Source organism: Mustela nivalis, assembly GCF_964662115.1.
Source record: "Mustela nivalis genome assembly, chromosome: 6".
Taxonomy (NCBI): domain Eukaryota; kingdom Metazoa; phylum Chordata; class Mammalia; order Carnivora; family Mustelidae; genus Mustela; species Mustela nivalis.
The window spans coordinates 107,771,284-107,786,859 of record NC_139025.1 but is presented as its reverse complement, the minus strand read 5'-3'; the positions used below and the strand labels follow the sequence as shown (position 1 = coordinate 107,786,859).

Sequence of the window (15,576 nt, the reverse complement as noted above, 5' to 3'; positions counted from 1 at the left end):
GAGCCGGCTTCTCCCTCTCCTTGTGCTCTCTCTCTGACAAATAAATAAAATCTTAAAAAAAAAAAAGGAAAGAAAAATAAATACTTGCTTAATACAAAATTTTTAAAAACAAAAATATAGAAAGAATCACATTTTAACCCATTATCCAAAGTCAAAATTTAAGATTTTTCCAAACACCTGCCAAATATGAGTAGCTAAAGGTAGAGACTTGTTCTTTTTTCTGTCTGCCTTTCGTCCTCCTAACAGCTCAGACTTTCCAATCTTTCCAATAATGAGTAAGAAGGAGGCTTCCATAGAGAAAGGTGGAAAGAATTGGAGCATAGTAGCATTTTGTGGGGAAAATTATAAGCTATTGAAATGTATGGAGGCATCAGGCCTTACGCAGTGATCTAAGAGTCTATACCAAAGATGGTAAGTGGCTTTCAGCTCAAGGAGCAATTCCATTCCATCAGGGATGACCACCATGATACCAGGCTCAGTGTGAAGAATGCTGTGATCCATTAGCCATGTCTGTCATGCTCATGGAGCAGTGGGGGGTGGGGAGGAGACAATCTGAGTGTCACACACATGTCACCGTGGTCTAGGCGTAAGTGGAGGTTTGGCTCAAAGAAACACCACGAGTCAGAGCTTCAAAAAATGAGAATCAACTGAGTAAATTAACTAAAGCAAACAGAAATATATGGCGATCCAATCTTCATTGTATAAAGAGCCCTACAGAGGGCAGGTACCTGAAGGTCCTCCACCCATCTTTCCCCCTCACCCAGTGATAACTGTCCTTGTGGGCAACACTCCCCCGGCCAGCACAAGCACATGCCCTTTCTCTGCCCTAATGCCCCTTGTGCTCCTCTCCTGATGGATCTTGCTGTCTCCCCATTGGAGTGCCCAAGGGCAGGGACTGGTCATGTACTTCCTCCCATTACCTTCCTCCAGGCCCCACACAGAACCACCACCGCCCCCAACAGGATCTGCGCTTCCCACACTTGACAGATGTAATGAAGCCCTTTGGCTCCAGAAAGTGTTGGGTCACACTCTTTAGGCCCTCAAACATTTACCAAATACTCACTCTGACCTTTGTATTCAAAGATGAAGATGATTTAGACCCTTCCCTCAAGGAGCTTACAATGAGGGGAATAAAGCGCAAACACAAATCATTATAATTAAATAATAAATTATAGTACTATCAATGTTATCAATTCAAAATGCAATTTTAATTAAATTATGATATTTATTTAAATTAAAAATAAGAGAAACTAAGTGCCAGGTATGGGTGTTAAGCATTTTGCCTATATACTGCATTTACTATAATCTTCACAATGGCCCTTTTGAGGCTTACTGATATTGTCCCCATTTCCAAATAAAGAAACTGAGGCTTAGAGAATTTAAGTCACTCACGGAAAAAATCTATGGAGAAGCCAAAATTCAAACCCGGGTCTGTTGTTAATAAAAGGTGAAGGGAATCATTTCAATTTGGGTTTGACTAAGAAGGGTGAGTGGTTTGGGGCACATTGAAACCCCAATGTGGATAGCAGCCAAAAGTGCCCACTGCCATCTCACTACCGAGACCCAACGTTTCGACCCAGGCTTGCTCCACCCCGGGCCCCTGCTCCCAGCCCCCCACCCCACTCCCTGAACACAGCGTATCAGCTCAGAGCCTACTGGGCTCTGAGCCCAGTAGCTCAGGCTACTGGGAGCAAGTGGTTCCTGCATTTGCCGGCGCTCAAGCTGCTGGGGTGGGTTTTATGAGACCAGAGAGAGGCGGGGAAAACTGATGAGAAATCAGAGATCTGCCAGAGTCGGGAGATGAGCCACAGGAAATGCTTTCGTCTAAAAATATGCCATTTCTGAAAGGAAAACAGTCATTAGAGGGTGTGAGAAACCCCCGTGGCGAGGAAAGCAAAACAGTGAGACTCACTGGGAGGCCAGTGGAACAACAGAGAAGCCCATTACCCACCCACTTCCTGTGCGATTAGTGAGACTTCAAGAGGATGAAAGGCACGCAGACAAAATGACAACCCACAGACAGAGCTCCAGGGGGAATGTCTGGGGACAGCATCCTAAGATACAGCCAGGAGGTAGGAGGAGAGGAAACCATTCCACTTAATACTGTTCTTGCATCAGCTGGTTCCGCTATAGATTTGGCTAAAATTTCCCATATACTTCCTGTCTACCAGGCACAGTGAGGGGCTTTGCAGGCATCATCTTCTGTAATCCTTCAGGCCACACACTAAGGAGGAGAGGCATGTGCCTTAGAAGTTAGGTGACATGTCCAAGGTCAGATAGCTGGCAGGGGACTGAGACGGGTCTTTCTCCCCGGTTCCCTGACCCCAAGTCTCTCCCTCGTTTCCAGTCTGCCAAGCAGCCTCTGATAAGACCAAGGATCCTGACCATCCTCAGCCTACCCAAGTGGAGGCTAGTCACTCCCATTTCCCTGGTGGATTATGGCTGTTTCACATCCTTTATTTCGTCTTGCGTCATAGCAGATCTTGTTAAAAATTCGCCATTGTTTGTTCATGCCTCGTTGTCAGCTAAAACACACGGCTGCCACACCAGCTCCTTCTACTCGGTTTCAGAGCCGGATGAGGTAGAAGTTAGAAAATGCTTGTTTTCTGCTTGCTTTAATTTGGGAAATTGCCTGACTGAGCAGTAACCGAATTTCATTTTTAGGATAAAATACTTGATCTCCAGGGAAGCCAGGCCTCAAGCAACTGATTTTTACCAGGTCACTTCTCCGTGACCTCTGAGGACTGGCCTGATTCTTGGAGAAAAATTTAACCATATGCCAGTCTGCAGGGATCTACAAGTTCCTTCATGGTCTGGTCCACCTAATTCTCCAGCCCGATCTCATCTTCCTCGGTCCCTGTCAGGGGGACCTCTAACCACCCTGCACACACCTTCCCAGGCTCAAGCTTTCAGCTCCTGCCCCCAGGAGGCCCACCTCCTCCCCACAGTTCCGCATCCCCAAGCCTGACCCACACCCCCACACCAAAGCCTCCACCACCCACCTTGCCTCCAAGCCAGAAGTAATGACTCTACTCTAAGAATAGTAATTATTTTTATTATTATTATAGCTTGCATTTATTTTCTTTTTTTTTTTTAATCAGAGAGAGGGAGAGAGATCACACAAGCAAGGGGAGTAGCAGAGGGAGAGGGAGAAACAGGCTCCCCGCTGAACAAGAAGCCTGATGCGGGACTCGATTCCAGGACCCTGGCATCATGACCTGAGCTGAAGGCAGACGCTTAGCCAACTGAGCCACCCAGGTGCCCCATAGCCTGCATTTCTTGAGCTGAGTGCCTGGCACTTTACAAGCTCTCTTTCATTGACTCCTCTCAGAACCCTACCGTGTAGGTATTACTGTGATTTCTCCCCATCTCACAGATGAGAAGTCTAGGACTTAGGGAGGTCATTCAAATTGCCCAAGATCATAGAGTTAGTAAGCATGGGAGCCAAGAATTGAACTTAGAGTCTAGTTCTAAGGCTATAACACCCCATCTCTCCCAGCGGCATTTGTGCCGCAGACCTCCCACCTTGCTGTACTAGGAGTTCTGTGAATTTGCTTTGTAAACTTTACAGAGTTGTAATTCAGTGGACAAATATCATTCATAATATTTCATACCTCCAGGAACACTGAGCTCTCAGGAATGAATGAATGAATGAATGAATGATGAGAAAATGTACATTAGACTAGAGAGGCAGGCCAATTTTTATAAGCATTAATGGACTGTAGTGTCCATAAAGATCCATTAAGTACCAACCATGTGGCCCACATTCTGATGGCCCCAGGGTTGAAGTCCATTGGACTCTCAAATGTTCGATGGACATTTTCCAACCTGCAAGACCCAGATCTCTCTTGAGCGCTGATTTTCAGTCTCCTGGTAGCTTCTCTGCTCATTATTGTTTGGCAAACAATGTAATTTATGCATGAGGCACACAAATTAAGATGCAACGTAGTTATTCCAACTGTCAAAACTACTAAATTGAATTGAATGGCAAAAGACTGATAGTGCAACCTCTGCAGGAAAAAAAAAATCCAATCTGAAAATAGTCAATTCAATAGTACTTTATAGACATTGCTAGAAACAACCATATAAACAGCAGGAAAGTGATATCACAACTATCATTAAGTAACACATGGAGTTTTGGTGTTCTGCACCGAGATGCAGGCCACTGAAATGCAAAGTTAATTTGTCCAAACAGAAATTCTAATAAATACCTTTGATTGTTCCTTTGTCTCTATCCTTTACCAAAGACAGGCAATTAGCGGCGTTTGCAATATTACAAGCAAATGAAATTGGGTCTCTTCCCAGCCTGCCTACAAAGGACTTCTATAGCAATAAAAATAATCAATTGGATTCTTCATTTTCTGCTGGGTCCATGTGATTTCCTTAATAATGTCAATGCAGATTGTAATTTGCAGGGAAAAATAAATACCACTTGCATAAGGCGTGAAATTTCAGGCCACAGAAATGTCATCTTTTCTTACAGAATTGTTTCGTTACAAGGATATGCAGTTTGGATGGCTTGAATAGACCTCAGGTCTGGTGCCCAATTTGTCTTTCATAGACTGACCTATATTTTGTCTCTCAAACGTGTCTTGTGTATTTCTCCTTTTGTACTTTGGCTCTGCAGCAGTTAGCAAGGGAAAGCACCACAGTGAGGATCAGAACGCTGACATCAAACCCCCAGTTTGCCCACATGCTAGCCCGCCGACTCAGGTCGAGTTACCGCCCAGACCCACAGCCTCAGTTTGTTTGTCTGTATAATGAGGCATACAAATAGAAAAGTGCCAGGAATCTCAGTTCTCTAGGCTACTAGGACATTACCGGGCCTACAACAGGCATGAGGTACGTATTGCTTGACTGTGTGTCTCACACCATATCTGGCATGTGGTCAGCACAAACTAATTACGGCTTAGAAATTAAAAATCCATCCCTCACCTCTAACACCTACCTTCTTCCTCTTGGCCCAGAAAGATCTTACTTGATCTCCAAAGTTAGCATCAAAATCTGCTCCCTCTGAGAAGTCTTCCCAAGAGCACACCAGCTAGAAGTGGTCTAACTTGCAAGACATTTGTTGTCCATGAGCCTCATGTAGAATGTTGGCTCCTGGCCTTGTGGTATTGCTTCTCTTCTCATAAGGGATCTGTTAGGTACCCAGTTAGATTACAAGCTTCTTGAGGGCAAGTCCAAAGTCTTTGATTCCTGATGATCCCTACAGCTCTTGGTAAAGAGCCTGGCATATAAGTGATTGGGCAAGGAATACATATAGGTCATATAGGCAGAAACAGCTTATGAAAAAAAGAAGGTCCCTAAGCAGGTGTGTGGAGCCGCTGGGGCCACTCGAGCTCTGGGCACTGCTTCCCTCCTCGCCTGGCCCATCTGCCCCACGCATGCTTCTGGGGACAACAGGAGACCACAAGACCCCTGGAATGTGCCCTCCAGCCCTCCAATGGAGACATCCAATGTTTCTGAGGCAACATTTATGGCAAGCGTCTACAGCAAGTCAAAAAACTTCGTGGTATGAAATTATCCCAAAGATCAATACCAGTCCCTCGCTCTGGGTTTGGGGAGTTTTGCAGGAGCTCAGGATTAGAAGTCAGGAAATCTGTGTTTAAGACCTGCCTCTATCACTAACTGGGCCTCCTTGAGCAATTAAATCTCACCCAGAGCCTCACACAGATCACTGGATGATTTCTCAGACCTGGCCAATCTTAGAACCTCCCATCAGGGATGCGTTAGGGGAGCCCTTTCTCAGTGAGAGGGTAGCGGTGTGTTTCTGGGTAATAGTATGATTTCCAGCCTAAACTACTATCTCCCTAGTGATGTGGGTATAAAATAAAACGATGTGGGTATAGAACAAGTATTTCCTATATTCTTCAAAGTTAACCAACCAAATCACTAAATTCTTTGAGAAGAGAGTTGATAATTTAATTATCTTTAATTCACTTTTATCATTTCTGAGATGAAATGCAAACCACACAAACAATAAAGAGTATCAGACACAATCCTCCCTCTGTCAAATGCCCGGTTACTAAAGATTACAAAAGTTGGACAGACCAGTCAAATGGTCATGGAGGGGAGCTTTTCTAAGACTCAGTCCCCCGCCAGGAGGCTCCGTTCTGACATTTGGCAAATAAGCAATTGACACCTTGTGCTATGACTTAGAATCACACCCACGATCCTAAAGAGAGAAGGGGGATTTTGCCCCTGGCAGAAGCTTCCAGGAGCATGCACACACGTATCCCTAGAGATCTGAGTGTTGTCAGGAGAGAAAGGGATCACCTGTGCCCCTTCACTGGTCAACATACAGACGTCATTCCCCAAAATAAACCACAGATAAAAAGTAGAAAGATGGTTCTCCATCTATTTTTTAGGTAAATTTGGGGAGTTCAAGAGTCCAGCTGCCTCCAACGATACCATGTCCATTGAGTAAAAATACCTTTTAGCAAGTTGTCCTAAACCACTTTTTTAAATTAGTACTCTTTTTCCCCTACTAAGTATTGGTAATTTAATAGCTCTGTGAAAAGTGCTATTGAAGCAAGAAAAGTGAGTGTTTTCTCATTTCTTCTCTGGGAGATTTATCTATTAATCAAATATCTTAATTCTCTCCATACTTAAAAAGGGCATCTTCAAAGTGGCTTTCCCAGCCACCCCAGATCATTCCTCAAGTTTTTATTATCTGTTTTTTAAATGTGTACCCAATGTGGACTCTCTTCTTGAGGCCGAGCTGTTTGAGAAAATTTCTATGGAAATTTTGTGGGAAACCAGCAGCGGTGTTGAGCCTACCCGAGATGGCAGGCCACTTAGAACCTGGGAGAATCATCCCCTGCGATCCTGTTTGTTGGCCTATTGTTCTAATGGTACAAGTAGAGTTAAGCATGTAGGTCTGCCTTTGATATTCTGTTCTGTCCTTGACATCTCAACCCTTCTTCATCACATTATCCCTTTCCAACTCTATCTGTCAATAATTCCCTGTGCTCAGGGTACTTTTCTGGGCACCAGCATGCAGAGAGAGGCCTAGGTCATATTCCCTGCCTTCAAAAGGACTTTATGTTTGGGGCACCTGGGTGGCTCAGTGGGTTAAAGCCTCTGCCTTCAGCTCAGGTCATGATCTCAGGGTCCTGGGATCGAGCCCCACATCAGTCTCTCTGCTCAGCGGGGAGCCTGCTTCCCCTCTCTCTGTCTCTGCCTGCCTCTCTGCCTACTTGTGATCTCTGTCTGTCAAATAAATAAATAAAATCTTTTTTTTTTTTTTAAAAGGACTTTATGCTTGAGAGGAAGAAGGGATGAGCACGTCTGACTAAACGCAATGTTCTATACGCCATGCCTGGGATGTGAGCAAAACACTCAGGGGCAGTTCTTTTATCTATGTAACAATGCTGGTAGAGCACATACTATGGACTGGACATGCAGGCCATTACCAATATTAACTTATTTAATCCTCACAACAACTCACAAGATGGATACTATCACTATCCTTTTGTGCTGGTGGGGAAACTGAGGCACCATGTGGGTAAATAGCTTGCCCAGGTCCCACAGCCCATGTCAGCTCCAAGTTCTGAGCCCAGGCACGCTGGCTCCCAAGTTCATGCTCCTATCAGGTATGCGGCCTCTCCAAACCTCTTCTCCCCCCAAATTCAGAGGTGCTGAAACAAAACCAGCCACAGATGCAACACGCTAGCTGAGAGTGCTACAGGGCTCGATGAGGAAGTGGCATTTACCCTGAAACCTAAATGATGACTAGGAGTTAACGAGGCTAATAGAAAGGAAGTGGGCTGCAAGTCAAGGTTCTAGTGGGGAAAAAAGTGAGATATGTTCTAGGAACTGAGCAAAGCCACGTGGCAAGAGCGGGAGATGGAGGAGGAAAGTCGTGCAAGGAGCAGCTGAAAAGTGGTCCTAGACCTTAAGATTCAGCACCAAGGATAGTCTTGGGGCGGGGTTCCCCCAGAACAGTAGGTGTCTAGCAAAGGGTGTCAGTAGGGGGCTGAGAGTGTCAACTCTGTGTTCTCCGGCGATGACGTCGGCCACTGGCACATGGAGTGGGCTGGAAGGAGCCAGAACGGAAGAGACCCGTGAGGAGGCAGCAGCCGAGAGAGAGCTGACAGTCCCTTGGAAGTGTGGGAACCGATAAAAGGGGATTCAAGAGGAGGTAGCTGTGACAGGAGACGGTGACCCGTCATGAGGGTGTGAGGAGGGAGATGTCTGTGACGGCTCTAAATATTCTGGACATCCGTGGTGTCGAGGAGCACTGGAGGTGGGGCGGGGTGGAAGGGTGCACCCTCCACACCGTTCACCGCTCCCCGAGCTCACAGGTTCCTTCAGGGCTCCGTGTCTTTGGGCCTCTGAGTATCTCTGCCTCCCTCCTCCCTCTGAGCGGTCCTCCGCAGAGATTCGGCTTAGACATCGTTCCTCTGTGCACACACGACGTGCTGGGCCCTGGACCAGGCACCCGGGCAGACATGCTCATATTTGGGCCTCACGACGTCCCTGTGAAGGAGCTATTGCCATCCTTATTGACAGATGACTGAGACCAGGGAAGGTCCAGAGTGGGCTAGCCTCCCAGGGGGGAGGTGGGAGGGCCCACAGACGCCCAAGGCTTCCTTCCCAGTGATCCTGAGGGAAAGGTGAGCTTGGCCTGGGCTCCTTCTCCTCAGAGGCATTGAGGTCACTCCCCATGCAGAACAGAGACATGACTCAAGGAGCAGTCCGTCCTGTGGGGACTCAAGAGGGCCTCAGCAAGAAGTGTGGCTGAGGACTGCCGGACTGAAAGCCGGTGTGTCCCATATAGCACACTTCTCCTTATGTCTCCAGACTTTGTCCCAGGGAGGACTACCCGAGCATCAGGCAGCCAGGGTGTCTCTGTGCTTCCTAGAAACAGGTTCCAGGGAACAGATAGCCCCCAGCTTCCTCTCCAACCGCTCTTTGACACAGACCCTCCACTCTAACCGTGCTGCTCTTGCATGCCACTGTCCCTTTGCTTGTGTCTGTCCCCAGGCCTGGCTCCCCCTCTCTCTCTTTAATGTGCCCAGAGAGGTGTTAAACATTGGCTTGGTCTCCCCTGGAGCATCCCTTGCGCATCTCCTTAGGCTGGGGGAGGGTGACCTGCCGTCCAGCTTACCTGCACTAAGGAATCTCCTGGTTCAGGGGACTTGTGGCACTCAATCAGGCAGTCCCATGTAAACCAAGACAGCTAGTTGCCCTAGTTAGATACCTGGATTGCCTCCGCCGGCTGCAAGCCCCAGTGTCCAACTGCGTTGGACTCATTTGTTCTCTCCTGTGTGCTCCCCTCCACAGTAGCTACGCCTCCTTGAGATCCTGGACCCTGGAGATCTGGGCTTTGCGTGCAGTCAGGGCTGGTGGGATGAGTGGATGAGAGGAGCACGGACCCAGGGTGCCCATGGTAGAGGATGGCTCCCACCACCCAGCAGTCAGAGGGGCAGCACGGCAGCCAGAGGGTACCTCACTAAAGGAGGACAGGAGCAAAATGTGTGGCCTGCAGAAGACTGGAGGCTGGCCCATGAGAGCCAAAGAACTGGTTTTGCTTGGTGTTTGTTTGTTTGTGTCATTTGCCAGCTGGAAGCTTGGGGGATAATGGAGAGGAATCCTTTCTAGATGCACTGAACTTGAAAGAATCAACGACAGGTGCTTGGCAAGCAAACAACCAGACAGCGAGCTAGCACAGGAGAGAAAAAACAACAAGAATCATAATAAGCACAGGGAGGGTTCCCCTCACCAGGCCTCTTGGTGAGCACGAGCCCGCCCTGGGTGTGAGGTGGAAGGTGGGGTGCGCTTTCCTCCCGCGTGTCCGACTTTGTGTGAGCATTTTGTTGCCCGGAGTGTGATTCAAGCATACAAAGACACTTATTTTACATTCAACCTGGCCTTCATCGGATGATCTGCTGGGAAAAACACATACCCTGTTTTATCACACTTACTGTATTGCACTCCGCAGAGATTCTGTTTCTGACAAACTAAATGTTTGTGGGAACCCTGCATTGAATGAATCTGTTAGCACTGTCTTTTCAATAGCATTTGTTCACTTTGTGTAATTCTAGCAATATTTCAAATTTTTCATTATTATCCTATTTGTTATGGTGATCTGTGGTCAGGGATTATGACTTCCTGAAGGCTCAGATGATGGTTAGCCTTTTTTAGTCATAAAGTATTTTTTAATTAAAGTATGTACCTCTTAGACCTAATTCTATTGCGTGCTTAACAGACCACAGTATAATATAAATGTAACTTTTATTTGCTCTGGGAAACAAAAAAATGCACTGGACTCACTTTATGGTGATACTGGTTTTCTTGTGGTGGTCTGGGAACAGCTCACACTATCTCCTGCATGAGATACGCCTGTTTTGGCTGAACTCCATCCTGTTTGAGTGATTACGAGAGTTTCAAAGGCGGTTCTAACCACACATAACATGCTGACTTTAGAACCCTCATGAGTGAGACTTGGGGCCTTCCAGTCAAATACCCTGGGGTCCAAGTCCCAGCTGGGCTTGCAGAAACTCAGTTTGCTCTCATGCCAATGGGGCTACAGGTGTTGACTCTACTTTCTAGGGTTGTTGTGAGGAGTAAAGGTGATGACTGCACAACACTTAACAGAGTGCCTAGGACATGGTAAGAACTCACTAAACATTCACCATTGTTCCTTAGCAGTGAGAACAGCATTGCTTTTTTTTTTTTTTTTTGAAGATTTATTTATTTATTTATTTATTTATTTATTTATTTGAGAGAGAGAGAGAGAACATGAGAGGGGAGAAGGTCAGAGGGAGAAGCAGACTCCCCATGGAGGTAGGAGCCTGATGAGGGACTTGAACCTGGGACTCTCAGATCACAACCTAAACTGAAGGCAGTTGCTCAACCAACTGAGCCACCCAGGTGCCTGAACAGCATTGCTTTTGTTGGGCACTTGGAACCTCCAAAAATGAGAAAACTACATAGTATCAATCTGGGCATTTCCAGATAGTCCCTTAATAAATAGCTTCCAGAAGATCTGTCACTTAAAACTGACTGCATTTTTGTTTCTCGGTTATCTGTCACGATATTTCCTATCTGATGATTCTTGCTCCAGAAACATTGCAGCCCAAACAGGCTGACTGATGAGTACACATTTCCAGAACACAAACCATCATTCAGAAGCAGTTTTCTCGGCAATTAGCGGGTTTAACAAGATTTCCTTTCCCCTACACCCCCACACCCCCGTACCTCTCACACCTTAAGTCAATCATAACAGTTATTTTAAAGAAATTCAGCTGATGTGTTTGTGGGGTTTGAGGTAAGCTTGTGTCCACCATGGACATATCATAAAACCCTGCTGTCAGGGACACTGTGAGCGTGTGGCCAGGAGGCTGGAGGTCAGGAAAACCAAACTCTGTCCCCGAGAAGCTGTGTGGCCCCGGGCAGGCTGCTTTGCAGCTCCAGGCCTCAGTTGCCTCATTAGTAAAGTAAGGAATTGGGCTTATTCAATCCCCAAGTCCTTTCCAGCTCAGGAATTGGGTGGTTCTCTGAGACCAGGACCTACACGCCAATTGGCCACTGAATCTACACGGGGCCACCAAAGGCCCCAGTTTCCTTATCCATGCCACTCATCCAAACACTATTAAGTCCTTGTTAGGTGCTGGGCACAGTCCTGGCTGCTTAGAGTAGTCACGGTCGTATCCATTCTGTCTCAGAAACCTGTGGGAATGTCTTGCTTTCAGAGGTAGGCATCTTGGAAAGAAAACAACCCCAAGTTCCACTTCCTTCCCGTCTTTGCCTGGAAGCTTTGGAAGCTGCCTCTCTGACCTGTCCCATCCTCTGAAATATGTCAGAGGAGTAAAGCCCAGGCTTTAGCACAAAGGCACCAGGTCTAGGGAGAGGGTGAGGTTCCAGGACAGAAGAAATCCTAGGATTTTTGACCTCTCATTATCCAGGCTTGTAATAAAATAATTCTGGAGATGAGCAAACTACTTCCCCCTCATTCTTCCTTTTGGCAATACCTGGGACCCTGTCTAATATGGGCCATACCCTGGCATCTTCTGACGACCTAGGGATGAACTCCCGTACTACATCTTGCTGGCAGGAGAAACCAGGATTGGGGAGTCCAGAACTGCAGCTTGGAAAAGGGGCTTAATCTTGGCCTCTGGTTTCATCATCTACAAATGCAGCTGAGGGTGCTTCCCAAGGAGCATCATAAACTAGAAAAGCAACACCTGTGATCCCTCTCGGCCTTCCTCCACTTCATGATAATACAGAGCTGACCCGACAAAGAAGCCAAAGAGATGAACATTGACATCGAATCTGAATGGCACCAGAAAGTTACACCTGTCCAAAAGTATCTGCCCCATGACCTGAAATTCAGCTCCTGGTGCTCCATTCCAGCACCCTCTTAAACAGGTCTGCTGCCTGGGACCTCCCTGCTTATGTTAAAAAGAAAAATGAGATGCACTGGCACCTTGTCATTTCCCAGGCCCTTGGTAATATTTCACTCTTTTTTTTTTTTTAACCCCCAATGAATGCGAGATAGGGATTATTATTCAATACATTTTAAAAACTGGGGACCTGGGCCAGAAAAAGTTTAGGGAAACTTGCTAGAGGCCCCAGTGAGTGGTGGGGTCGGGACTGACCTATGGGTGGGGTCAGGAAGGTGGCAGGCCGGGGGTTGGGCAGCAGGGAACACAGGACCACTGCCAGCGAGAGGGGTCTGGTGGAGATGGGCACAGGTGCCGGTGACACTGAGGCCACCTCACGGATTCTAACGCAGTGACCTCACTGTTGGGCCAGCTCCACGAAGACAACTAGAGTTTCTCCCAGGAAAGAAACAGAGCATACTGAGGCTGCTGACTTTCTGAAACAGCATCGCTCGTTCCAGCTAATCCACAACTATTACGTACAGGGCTCTCGAATGGCTCTTTGTCACGGAGTGGAGTGTTTGGCTCTGCCGCTCCTCTGCGAGCCAGCACCGTTCATTGGGATCATTCCCCGCTTGTCTTCTCACCTTGGGGCAGGGGCAAACGCAAGACACCCTCTTTCCAAATCGGGCCCATCACACTAGAAACACTTGTATTTTTAGAAGCTGTTTTTTTCCCTGATAGCTTCACAACCTCTAATCGGCCACTCTCCCAATGAATATAAATTGAAACACCATAGTGAAGTATGGAGACAGAGTTTCTCCCGTCATCATCTCTGGCTCTCGGAACCCACGTCCAGGAGTGGGTGGAGCCCTGATCTGTCTTTCCAAAGCAACCAGGGAGCAGGAGCAAGCAAGGAGAGGTGTTCCCAGGTGGCTTCCAGCTCTGATGAATGACAGCCAACCAGTTATTAGGGAGGAGAGAAGTACTGGCAAAACCTTCAGCTCTCAGAGAGCCCGGAGGCAGGGAGCATAGAGGAGTCTAATTACACCCAGGTGGAAACCTGCCCGCAGCTCACCTGTGAAGGAAAGAGGGCCCCCATTAAATCAGCTGGATGGAGTGGAGTTCGCGGATTTCTAGCCTGTAGCCTCAGAGTCATTCTCAGATTTATTCCCTAAAATCTGCCCATGAAGAAACAAAAGCACCCCTTAAGATCAGGTCAAAGGAGCCCTGTCGGAAGGGTGGGCGACGCAATCCTTAGCTCCCGACAGCCACAGCTTCAGGAGGGCACACATCCTGTCTACCCAACCCCGCCCCGAGAGCCCAGAAAAGGCCCGAAGCCCACAGCTCGGAAGCTGGCATTTCAAGAAATGACAGGGCTCCCCACCCCACCCCCCAAATGCAAAGGAGAAATAACAGGGGCTCAGTGCAGCAAAGCAATGCCAGAGAGCAGTCAGGGGTGAGGGTCTGAGCCAGGCCTGGGGTCTCATCCTAACTCTACTGCTTACTAGCTGCATCACCTGGGGCATGTCACTTTACACCTCAGTTTCCCGGCCTGTAAAGTGGGAGGAGTTTCACTATCACTTCTGTTGTGAGGTTTAAGAGACAACATGAATGTGAAGTGCCCAGCAGGCTATCTGAAACCTAAGAGGTGGCCCCACCCCCCTGCACCAGAGAGCAAAGTCCTGACGGATTCCCAAGCCATGTCTCTGCGAAATACCAGTTACAGGGCTGTAGCCAGCCAGCCATCAGTAACCAACAACTCCATGGTCCGGCCCCGCTGTTCAGCGAGGGGTACCACTCTAGGGACAAGCATCAGGTTCTGGCTCCGGTGAGCACCTGCGATTGCAGGACCAGGGGCGCCCAGCATGGTCCCTCCCCCTCCTCCTAGTACTAACCACAGACTGTCACGCAGGAGGGCTCTGGTTGCGGGGAGAGGTCCACGGTGTTGGGAGCGCTGCCTGGCTCACAGTCACAGGGGGACCCTCTCCAGGGTGCCAACAGACCTAGAGAGCAGGCAGCCTCTCAGCCTGCACTATCACACACGCCCCGGAGCTGGGGCCCCACTCGACTGAGCTGCATTTCTGACCCAGATAGATAGCGCAACACAGACCCAGCAAGCCACAGAGCGCCCATTGTTCAGCCTTCCCAGCTAAGAAAGGGACCGTGCCTGCCAAGTACAGCGGTACCACCCAGATTCCATCCGCAGAAAGAGGCTCCCCAGCCCTCCACCCTGAAGCACACCCACTCTCACCGCATGGTCGGGGGTCCACTTGGCCCCCTGCTCCTGCTCTGTCTGGTCAGCTGACTGTGAAGGGCCTGTAGGGGATGTCAGACAAGGGGGAGGGACCTAAGCCATGTTCTCTGTCTGTGGCCATGGAAGCTTTATAGTGTATCGCTGCAATCGAGTAATAGTCCTGCAATTAACTCATCTTGCTGGGATTAATATTACTTTAATACAGAGGTAGCTAGACTAAAAACATATACTGTAGCTGGAATAACTAAACTTTTTCCTTCGTATATACCAGGTCTGTCCTAAGCATTATCTCATTCTAAACCTCCTGCAAGGTGTGAGGTAGACCTATTGCTCTATTTTTCAGATGAGGACAATCCAGAGAGGCTAAGTTACTTGTCCCAAACCAAACAGTCCCTAGGAGCCCAAAGTCCCACTTGGGGAGTCCGACCTCAGTCCTATGCCACTTGGCACTATAATTGTGGGCATCATTTTGAGCTGCTCAAATTTAATTTCATTAAACTTATGTCACAAAATTGGGGCAACATGGGGAACTAAGAAAATCAGAAGCAATGAAGACTCCCAAATACTTGACCTATATTTCAGTCTTGCCCAATTTGCCTACATTAAACCCTAGGGGTCTCCATTTTTTTAAAATATAGGGCCACATATAAATGGCTCTCTATAAGAATAATTTATATAGATATATCTATCTATCTATATATGTGTGTATATACATACATATATACATATATACATACACACATATATTTAATATAGAATACTCCTTAAGTAGTGACTTCTCCAAAGGACATTTTTCTGGCAAAAGTCCTGTGAAGATGGTCATGGTGAACCCAAAAAGATGAATCAGCTGTAATGGGACTTTGTTCACCGGAACAACCCAGGGGAGAAGAGGTTTTGAGAGTGAGGAAAGGGGCTCTGGCCAAGGTCCTCCTACCTCTCTGTTGCCACATAACAAATCACCTCCAAATCTTGCAGCTGAAAACAACA

The 15,576-nt window shown here is 47.6% G+C and overlaps 1 protein-coding gene and 1 long non-coding RNA gene across 2 annotated transcripts in view; one reads left to right on the top strand and one right to left on the bottom strand.

The window, feature by feature from the left end:
- LIPC (lipase C, hepatic type) overlaps nt 1-15,576 on the top strand; it is a 128,856-nt gene that overhangs the window by 37,486 nt on the left and 75,794 nt on the right. The window lies entirely within an intron of this gene.
- Nucleotides 10,747-14,580, bottom strand: LOC309866238. The gene is made up of 3 exons (XR_014312512.1): nt 14,231-14,580; nt 11,314-13,410; nt 10,747-11,283 (listed from the first exon to the last, which is right to left on the bottom strand). It is a non-coding gene; the product is annotated as an uncharacterized lncRNA (long non-coding RNA).